Source organism: Pelodiscus sinensis, chromosome 1 (genome assembly GCF_052426305.1).
Source record: "Pelodiscus sinensis isolate ZL-2025 chromosome 1, ASM5242630v1, whole genome shotgun sequence".
NCBI lineage: Eukaryota > Metazoa > Chordata > Testudines > Trionychidae > Pelodiscus > Pelodiscus sinensis.
Genome location: NC_143052.1, coordinates 241,083,935 through 241,094,624, shown reverse-complemented (window position 1 = coordinate 241,094,624; position 10,690 = coordinate 241,083,935). Strand labels below are relative to the sequence as shown.

The 10,690-nt window shown below is 48.4% G+C and overlaps 1 long non-coding RNA gene across 1 annotated transcript; it reads right to left on the bottom strand.

Annotated features, from left to right (window-relative positions):
* Positions 1–406: 406 nt before the first annotated feature.
* LOC142825936 (uncharacterized) lies at positions 407–7,761 on the bottom strand. The gene is made up of 4 exons (XR_012900248.2): positions 7,074–7,761; positions 3,913–4,039; positions 2,785–2,921; positions 407–1,005 (listed from the first exon to the last, which is right to left on the bottom strand). It is a non-coding gene; the product is annotated as an uncharacterized LOC142825936 (long non-coding RNA).
* Positions 7,762–10,690: the final 2,929 nt, after the last annotated feature.

Sequence of the window (10,690 nt, the reverse complement as noted above, 5' to 3'; positions counted from 1 at the left end):
GGGTAGCCTAGACGACCTTTGCAGTCCCTTCTTACCCTATGCTTCTGAGTCTAATGTTTCTCTGCTACCACTTGTACCAGTGGCCCAGAGTAACTATCATAAGTATCTTATATTGGAGTGTTGATGAGAAAAAATTATCTTGACTCCATTGCACTAGTCACATGACATGAGTCAGAATGATAAAAGATCATATCCTGGTCACATGGCAGGGGCCAGTAGCCACTGTTTTTAGTGACTATTGGTACATTACAATGAGCTTATAATTGACAAGATACAATTTTTCCAATTAAAAAGTAAAGAAAAATTTAAAAATCCATGCTTTGCTAGATTAACTATTCAGCAACAAATGTAGCATATTACACAGTGACTAGTGTGTGGAATGTGGTATAAAATTTTATTTCTCTGAAATATATCACACAGTGGTAGTTCATTTAGATGTGTAATATGGTTCATTATCTAAAAATATTATCCATGTGAAATATAACTGAATTAAAAACAGAGAAATGAAATAATGAAATTATTATTGCCTCATTACTGGTTCTGATAGCCTCTACAACACTTAAAAATGTTGGCACCTTCTTTTCTTCTTTAATGTCATTTGCAATAACAAACAGTTCAAAATGCTCAGTATATACGTGCCATTACTCTAAAGTCTCCTCAAAAGGTCCCAGTGGCCCTGTAAGTGTAGCCATGGCTGCTGCACTCTCCCCCCCCCCTTTTTTTTTCTTTTCCAGTCTCTGGGCTCTTTGATCTTAGTTTCAGTTTGCACAGTGTAGCAGTCAATTCTTCTTCGAGTGATGTCCCTGTGGGTGCTCCACTATAGGTGTCTGGTTCGTCCCAGCGCCGCAATCCGGAAAGTTTTCACCAGCAGTAGCCCCCTCCGGAGGACCGCGCATGCGCAGAGGTGTCTCGCGCCGTTCACGCCATTTCTGCACCACACGGTCCAACGCGCCAGTTCCTCCTAACCATCCACAGCCGCAGACGGACTTGGAACACGCTCCTCTCCTGAGGAGAAATTGTATCGTATTTTCTTACTGTTCCTTCCCAGTTAGCCCCTTCCTACATAGTATTAGTCAGTTTATTATAGTAGTTAGTTAGTTAGTCGTGGAAAAAAAAATTCTCTTGTTGCCGTTATAATTACTAAGGACCGCTCCGACCAGCCCCTCATTTCTTGAGGTTCTCCGGGCTTCAAGAAATGTGCCTTGTGTGGCGACACCGTGCCGGCCTCCGATGGCCACTCCCGTTGCATTCGCTGCCTAGGAGAGGGCCACATCCCCCAGAAATGCGGTCACTGCTAAAAGTTGACCGCTTGAGCGAGATGGGATAGAAAAATGCGCCTGAAGATGTTACTCTTCAATAAGGCGCTCCAGCCCCCATCAGCAGAAGAACGGGAGGCTCCAGTCCCACATAAGTCACAGGACGGAAAAAGCTCTGCTCCGCCCAGGAGCGTAAGTGCAGGAGAGGCACGGAGTTCATCGGGCTTTCCTCCCAGACAGGGAGAGGAAAAGTCAACCAAAGCCCGAAGTACATCGGCGCCTAGCCCCACGCTTTCAGTATTCTCAGTACCGCCAGGTTGTCCGGAATCGGCACCATCATCTGCAGTAACGAGTCTCCACGTGGCACCGCAGATAGAGACAGTGCAGTCCTCGGCACTGACGCACCCGGCACCGTTGCCGGACACGGGACCTAACCAGACATCCAGGGCAGAGTCGGCACTGATGGCCGACCCCACACCTAGAGCCGACCTGGCGCCGACAGCTAAGCCAGCACCAAAGACTAAGCCGGCACCAAGAGCCGAATTGGCACCAAGAAAGCAGTCGGCACCCAGATCAACCCAACCCCATTCAAGGCCTGGAGACGCAGCTCCACATCGCATACAGAGCAATCCCGCACTGACCACCCAATGTTTGCGACCCGAGCAGCACTGCCCGTCATTTCGGCTCCAGCTCCTGTGGGCCAACTATCCGGCGATTCAGGAGAGGATACGGCACCAGCATCCCCATCCTCTGCACCTAGGTCCCCACGCCTCTCGAAGGAGGTATCTGACTCTGCCTCAGTTGTCTCGATCCCCGGTAGCCCAATCCCCATGGCTCCCCCATCCACGAGAATACCAACTAAGGCACAAAGGAAGACTCGCCATCCCCGTACATCTTCCCCCAGTCCTGACAGGGCGGTGTTTCCCCCCGATCCATCACTCTCACCTTGTCAAAGACGACGGCATTACCATTATGGACATTCTCCCACACACCGTTACTGCAGATCTCCAAGATGGTCTATCACACCGCCATGTTACTACCGCCCATACTACTCGAGAGCCCCATCTCGTTATTCCCATTGCTCACGATCCCCGGGATCCCCTCCTCGCTTGCGTTACTATCATCATAGGAGCGCGACTTCTTACTCTCCTGCATATTCGCACCATGACTTCCATTACCATCGGTGCACCTTGCCCCATCGTGATCGTTCACGTTCCTTCACAAGGCCTTCACTCCCCTTGTCTCCAGAGCGGCAGCAATTATACTCACCATGACCGATAAGCCAGGACTCTATCCCGCTGGCTCAGCGCCCACCAACCCCTATGGGTGATGCATCAACAACTTCTGCTCCTCACGGCAATGTCACTCAGTCACCTGTCGCAGAGCAACAACCCACAGCTTACCCGATGGACATCTCTTCCTCCTTCCCAGATGATGCGGTATTTAATGATGAACCCTCTCTTGTGGATGATTACAAACAATTCCACAAGCTTTTTAAATTGGTAGCTTATTCACAGAATTTACGTACCTCCGAGGTGCCACAGAAGCAGCATGCCTTCCTCAGAAACCTCCAACAGTCCAACAAATTGAAGCTGGCTCTCCCTTTCGATGCTGCGATCCTTGAAATATCTAATGACATCTGGCAGACCCCAGCGTCCGTACCCCCTACCAACAAACGCACAGACAGGAAATACTTTATCGACGCCAAGGATGCGGAATTTCTTTTTACACACCCCGCTCTTAATTCCATCGTCGTCGATGCTGCGCAGCAAAAGGCGAAGTCCGCGCAATCGAGAAACTCTGCTGCGGACAAGGACGCTAAGTGTCTGGACTTGCTCTGGAGGAAGGTATATTCATTGGCAACAGCCACACTGAGGATGGCCAACTATTCCGCCCAACTTGCTAACCACGACTTCGATAATTCCACCAAGTTGGAGTAATTATACAACATTTGCCGGACTCCAAACGGGATATATTTAAATCCATTGTGCAGGAGGGTTATACAGCAGCCTGTAATGCACTCCAGATATCTCTGGATATTGCCAACTCGGCTTCCCGCACTACGGCAACATCGGTCATCATGCGACATGCCTCTTGACTCCCCCTTGCTTCCATACCGAAAGATCTACAGCCCAAGGTAAAGGACCTCCCATTTGATCGGGACTCCTTGTTTGCCCAGAACACGGATCAAGTGTTCCATTCTGGAAAAGACTCCCGAGCTACATTAAGAACTCTCAGGATGTATACTCCACTTTTCAGGTGCAAGAGAGCATGGTCATATAACATACAGAGGCCTTCTTCTTATACCACCCAACACTTCAGGCCCTATGACCAACATAAACAAAGGCAGCGACCTAATAAGCCGCAAAACCAACAACAGCCTCGGCAGCAGGTTTGACGCCCTTGTCGAGGGTCTGCGCACCATCCCCCTATTGGAGCTTTCGTCATGAGTAACCAACTTTTCCAGCACTGCCTGAGCCCTTATTGCCGCCGCTGGTTTGCCATCACCACAGATCATTGGGTCAGGGAGATCATAACCTCTGGGCTCACCATTCCCTTCTCAACTCTCCCTCCCTCCAACCCCCCCATCCCCGTCCCTTTTCAGGGACCCCTCTCATGACCTTCTACTGTGTCAGGAGGTCATGAGCCTACTTACCATCAGTGCAGTGGAAGAAGTTCCTCCCAAGTTCCGAAGCAGAGGCTTCTATTCATGGTACTTCCTCACTGAGAAGAAGTCTGGCGGATGGAGACTGATCCTGGATCTTTGTGGCCTCAACCACCACCTGCAGAAACAGAAATTCAAAATGGTTGCTTTGGGCTCCATCATCCCAGTGCTACATCTAGGGGATTGGTTTGCATCCCTCGACCTCCAGGACGTGTACTTTCATATTTCTGTCCATCCAGCTCATAGGAGATTTCTACGCTTACCCTGGGCAACGAACACTACCAACATGCGGTGCTTCCTTTCGGTCTCTCCGCAGCCCCAAGAGTGTTTTCAAAGACCCTGACAGTCGTAGCTGCATACCTTCAATGGTCCAGCATCACCATCTTTCCCTATCTCGACAACTGCCACCTCACGGTCCCCTCTATGCAAGAGACCGAGACCGCAGTTACTGCTACAAGAGGTATTTTCAAGACTCTTGGACTAATCATCAATCTTCCAAAATCTTCTCTGGTCCCGGCCCAGTCCATCGAATTCATTGGCGCCAGACTGGATTCTACGACCTCTGTGGCATACCTACCCACAGACAGAGCTCATGCCATCCGAGACCTAACGAGCATCCTGCTTACTGCCCCATCAGTCTCGTACCTTACCTGCCTGAAGTTGTTAGGCCACATGGCGTCTACAACGTATGTCATAGCACATGCTCATCTTCGCATGCGGTGCCTGCAACATTGGCTTCTGGCAGTCTACAAACCCGGTATCACCAATATCCACAAGCTCACGTCTATTCCTGCCCACATCAAAGACTCGCTCACATGGTGGCTCGACCCTGCCAATACTCTCGTGGGTGTTCCCTTCCGCGCTCAAGCCCTGTCAATCCAGCTTACCACGGACGCGTTCCTTGTAGACTGGGGAGCACATATGCGACACCAGGAATCCCTACTCCATGTAAACTTCCTGGAGCTCAGGGCAGTTTTCAATGCTTGCTTCCACTTCGTCCACCAGATCCAGGGAACCACACTACATGTTCTCATGGACAGCATATGCACTGTATACTACATCAGTCACCAGGGCAGGTCCAGATCCAGAACTTTATGTGCGGAATCGGTACGCCTTTAGAACTGGGCGATTCGCCATGGCGTCACGCTCGCAGCCTCCTACCTCCCCAGCAGGAACAATACCAGTGCAGATGCACTCAGCAGATCCTTCCATTCTTGGCACGAATGGGAACTCCTCGACTACGTAGCCCGCGATCTTTTTCAGCTATGGGGCTACTCAGAAGTGGACCTCTTTGCCACCCACGACAACAAGAAATGCTGCTATTACTGCTCGAGAGCTGGCATAGGCAGCTAATCGAAGGGAGATGCTTTCCTGCTCAATTGGGGGACATATCGTCTCCTATACGCCTTTCCCCCGATTCCACTGCTACCCCGAGTGATAGGGAAGATACTGGCCGATGCAGCGACAGTAATCCTGGTGGCTCCCTTCTGGCCTCATCAGACCTGGCTGATGCAGCTCATGCAGATGTCGCTATCCCAACCTCAACAATTTCCATAACTGCACAACATGCTCTCACAACAATGTGGCAGTCTTCTCCATCCAAACATCGACCGGTTGCATCTAACAGCAAGGCTCCTAACTGGCTCCAAGGGCCAGAACTAACCTGCTCCCAAGCAGTCAGAGACGTGTTGGTACAAAGCAGACGGCAGACCACTCAGAGGTCTTACATCTACAAGTGGCGTCGCTTCCACGCCTAGTGCCATTCACAGGCCATTTATCCTCTCCAGGCACATATCCAATGCATCCTAGACTATATACTCCACTTGCATTCGCAAGGCTTGGCGGTCGTTTCCCTGAGAGTCCATTTGGCAGCGATTTTGGCCTTTTACTCTCTGATAGAGGGCTTTTCCGTCTTCGCGCATCCACTCGCTAAGAGGTTCTTTAAAGGTATTTCCAATCTCTACCCGCCACACAGGTCTACCTCAGAACCATGGGATCTTACCTTCGTACTGGACACTCTTACTCGCCCACCGTTTGAACTGCTCGCAACTTGTGACTTACAGACTCTCACTACTAAAGTCGCCTTTCTCCTGGCGATCATGTCGGCCTGCCGAGTTTCTGAACTCGCTGCACTCTCCACCGATCCTCCCTACACATTATTCACTCAACAGGGTGTCATGTTGAGATATCACCCAGCCTTTGTGCCAAAAGTTAATTTGTCATTCCACGTCAATGAGCCTATGGTTTTTCCTACCTTTTATCCCAAACCACATGCTACGCCTGAGGAGGTGCCTTTACATACATTAGATATCAGAAGGGCGCTTGCATTCTACTTGGACAGAACGCGTCCTTTCCGGAAGTCCCCACGATTACTATTATCAGAGGTGACCCGTTCTAAAGGTCAACAACTGTCGTCACAATGTATATCATCGCATATCATTAACTGCATCACTCGCTGCTACACCCTTAGGGGCAGGCCTCTGCCCTGTGCACCAACAGCACACTCGACCAGGAGCATGGCTACTTCCACAGCATTCCTGAAGAACATCCCACTACGAGACATATGCGCGCAGCAACCTGGTCGTCGTCATCCACGCATGCTAGGCATTATGCCCTTGATCGTCTCAGAGCTACGGACGTAGCAGTCGCTCAAGCAATTCTTTCTTCTGTACACAGATAATTCCGAAGCATGATCAGCAGTTTGGATTACTGATTCATACTCACCTATAGTGGAGTACCCATGGGGACATCACTCGAAGAAGAAGAAATTGTTACTCATCTTGTGCAGTAACATCTGTTCTTTGAGATATGTGTCCCCATGGGTGCTCCACGACCTGCCCTCCTTCCTGCTTTGGAGCTCTTGTCTTTCTCTGTTTCAGATGTTCCAGCTAGGAGGAACTGGCACGTCGGACCGCGTGATGCAGAAAAGGCGTGAACGGCACGAGACACCTCTGCGCATGCACGGTCCTCCGGAGGGGTCTACTGCTGGCAAAAACTTTCTGGATTGCAGTTCCAGGAAGAGCCCGACACCTTTAGTGGAGCACCCACGGGGACACACATCTCGAAGAACAGATATTACTGCACAAGGTGAGTAACAATTTCTTCTTACCCCCACCTTCCAGAACAGCCAAAAAAAAAGTTTGTTTCCTTACATTGACTTCTACTTCTTTTGTTGATGGAGGCAGCACAGGTATTCCATCCTCGTCGCCACTTGTTATGTCATGGGGAGTTTCACAGTATAGGAAAAAATCAGTGGAAAGGCAGAAAGCTTGAGTAGTTGCCAGTGTCCATTTTATTGCATAGCACAGAACTCACTAGCACAAACCCAGATTGGCTGGGCTGACCACAGTGACCTACTCAGTTACTATAACAACAAGATCTATATCTACAACCCAATACACAACACAGTGGACTTTCCCTGCCTTCTCTGGTGGGTGGACAACGCACCCCTCAACAGACCACTTTCTTTTTTGTTAGTAATAATTTTATATCTGATGAAGATCATTGCATTTGGGAAAGTATTTTGTACAGGATAATAGTATCTATACAAGTAGATCTGTATGTCACTCACATTTCCATTAGAGCATGTCTCTAGTCCCTCTGCAGGGAGCTTGAGATTTTATCGTATTAGAGTTTCAAACCATTTTCTCTTCAGAGTTTAACCTGCATAAGTGGGTGCAAATACAGCTTAGCTAACAGGAACCTGAAGCCTTCTCAGTCTGATCCAAAACACATTACAATCAACAGCACTATCCTATTGACTTCACCTTTTTGTCTTTATCGGTCCCTCAGAAATCTAAACAAAAAAGAACAGAAAGGCCTCCTTCATCTCAGAGTACTGTAGCACACTGACTTGTTTGTGATTTCTGTAACACTTCATGGTGTTTATATTTTTACTTCTATCGCATCGGAGTTCTATTTTGTTTGTGCTTTTATAATTGCCCAATGTTTATTGCTGTCATGCATTAAATGACTGAGATGGATTTAAGGAAAAGCAAATGCTTAGTCCCATGACTGCAATGAGATGGGAAAAAGCCAACTTGTCAGCCAAAGGCCAAGCTAACTTTTGCTTCTTTCCCAGTCAGAGTCGTAAACATTAGGGATGTTGTGCAATTGTTAGAGACAGCCAGTCATGTGATTTATTACTGAGATTTATTGTTTTGTAGACGATAGCCCAAACCTGGAAAAATAAGTTTATGCAAACATGGCTGCTCTCCAGGTCCTGGTGCAACACATCTATATCACTGCTGATTGTACCAGGTGCAGCTTATCCTGTTCATTCTTTATTTATAATAGTCATTAATGACAGAGTGCCCAAAGTGCAATGTGCTTTTTAAAAAACACAGAAGAAGAGTTTCATGTTTTTGAGAAAATTATCTAGTTTAGACCACAGCTGATGAAGGCCAGCTGCTCTCATAATGTACTATGAGAGAAGTGTTCCAGGTAGGCTGGTATATGTCAGGCTATGATTGAGTTTTGTCCCAAGTACGTATCTGCAAGGATCTGGTGAGCTAGAACCTGGATCTGCCAGGCTCTGCATGACCAACACTTCTAGTCAGTGCCTGGCTGCCCTGGCAGAACTATGATCAATGCTCCGTAAAGCCTGGCACTGCAGGAAGTGCTGCCCAAAGAAGGCTCAATTGGCAATGCCCCTATGAGCTCTGGGTAAGCCAGGTGCTCTATTTAAGCTTGGAGGGAATTCCAGGCATCTATGCAACAAGGGATCTGCCTCGGCTACCGCTAAGACAGACCCTGACTAGTTCCTGTTTTCTTGCCTTTTTCCTAGTCCCTGTGCTAGCTTTGCTCCTTCCTTGAACCCAGCTTAGATCCAGCATTCTCTGACTCCAGGTACACCACTTCTGGCTCTTGGCCCTTCCTAGGCAATCTATTCCAGTACTTAATTACTCTGATGGTTAAGAAGTTTTTCCTAATGTCCGTTCAACCTTGCTGAAATTTAAGATCATTGCCTCTTATTCTATCCTCAGAGGTTAAGAAGAGCAATTTTACAGCCTCTTCTTTATAACAACCTTTTAGATACTTGAAAACTGTTATGGTCATGTTTTCATTTTGTTGCTGTTTTCTCAACTTTTTCCAATTTGTCCACATCTTTCCTGAAATGTAGCACCCGGAATTAGTTACAAAAGTCTAGCAGATGTCTGATCAGCAGGAAGTGGAAGAATTACTGCTTGTGCCTTGCTTCCAAACTTCTGTAAATACATACCGGAATCCTCCTTTAATTTTTGCAACAGTGTTACACTATTGACTCCTATTTAGTTTGTGATTCACTATGACCCCCAGATTCCTTTCTACATCATGCCTGACTAGGCAGTCACTTCCCATTTTGTGTGTGCGCAACTGTCAAGGCTGTTCCCCTTGACTCTGGCACTCCAAGTGCAGAAGGTGGGAACCTGCAAGAGACCTTGCCCTCTATAGGCGCTGCTTAAAAAGCTCCCCAAAGTCACAGATTCCCTGGCCTTGGGAGGTAGCTGCCACCACTAAGTGAACCAAAAACCCCTTTCTTCTTGAACACAGGAAGGAAGCACTTGGACTTCTTCTAGAGAGGTACCCCCAGCTCTTTTACCACAAGAGAGCTGGAAATAAAACGAACTGCAGCCTCTGATAGCTGACCTCTCACAGACCTCCTGTTATCTTTCAGGACACACGAATCAAATCAAATGTGATTTTATTAGCAAAACAAAAAGATGTTCTTGATAAAGGATACTTGATTGCTAGGTGTTACAGAGCAACTGAGAAAAAACAGATTAAAACACAGAGAAAATTATATCTCTGGGCTATAGCTTAGATACAGTGTATGGGGGTCGGGGAGGAACACACATGGACTTAGCAAAGAGTAGTTTAACCAAACAACAAAACAAAGAAAACAACTTGATCGGGACTAAATAGACATTTTCCTATCTACTTCCAGTCAGTCTTCAAGGTCCAGTCCATTTCCATGCCCAGTATTCCTTGTAGTCATAGCAGTTCTGCCTAGTCCAATTCATCTTGTTTCCCCAGTTCCTAACCTAAAACTCCCACAAAGAAAACAGCAGGCAGCTATATCTTTCAGTTTAAATTTCAACACCTTTTTCCATTGGCTCTCCTGGCTCTCTGCCAACACCCCGTAGCTACCTGACTTTAACTCTTTAGTCACCGAATGCTGGCTAGCACTCCCTCCTATTCATCACAGCAAGAGAATACAGGCAGTCCCCTAGGACTGTAGGTTTGTTCTTAAGTTGAATTTGTATGTAAGTCGGAACTGGCGTCCAGATTCAGCCGCTGCTGAAACTGACCAGTGGCTGACTACAGGAAGCCTGAGGCAGAGTTGCTCTGCCACGGTCTTCCTGGAATCAGCTGCTGATCAGTTTCAACAGTAGCTGAATCTGGACACCTGCAACAGAGCAGCTGGGACGCTGTCGGGTAGGTCCCCGCAGCGCCGCACCTCGGTGCTGCGGGGACCAACCCGGCAGCACCCCAGCTGCTCTACCCCAGGTGTCCCCAAGTCAGCTGCTGCTGAAACTGATCAGCGGCTGATTCCAGGAAGCCCAGGGCAGAGCAACTCTGCCTCGGGCTTTCTGTAGTCAGCCACTGGTCAGTTTCAGCAGCGGCTGACTTGGGGACGCCTAGGGCAGAGCAGCTGGGGTGCTGCTGGGTTGGTCCAGTAGCGCCGCTCCTCGGCGCTACTGGACCAACCCAGCAGCACCCCAGCTGCTCTGCCCCAGGCGTCCTGATTCAGCCGTTGCTGAAACTAACCAGCAGTGGTTGAATCAGG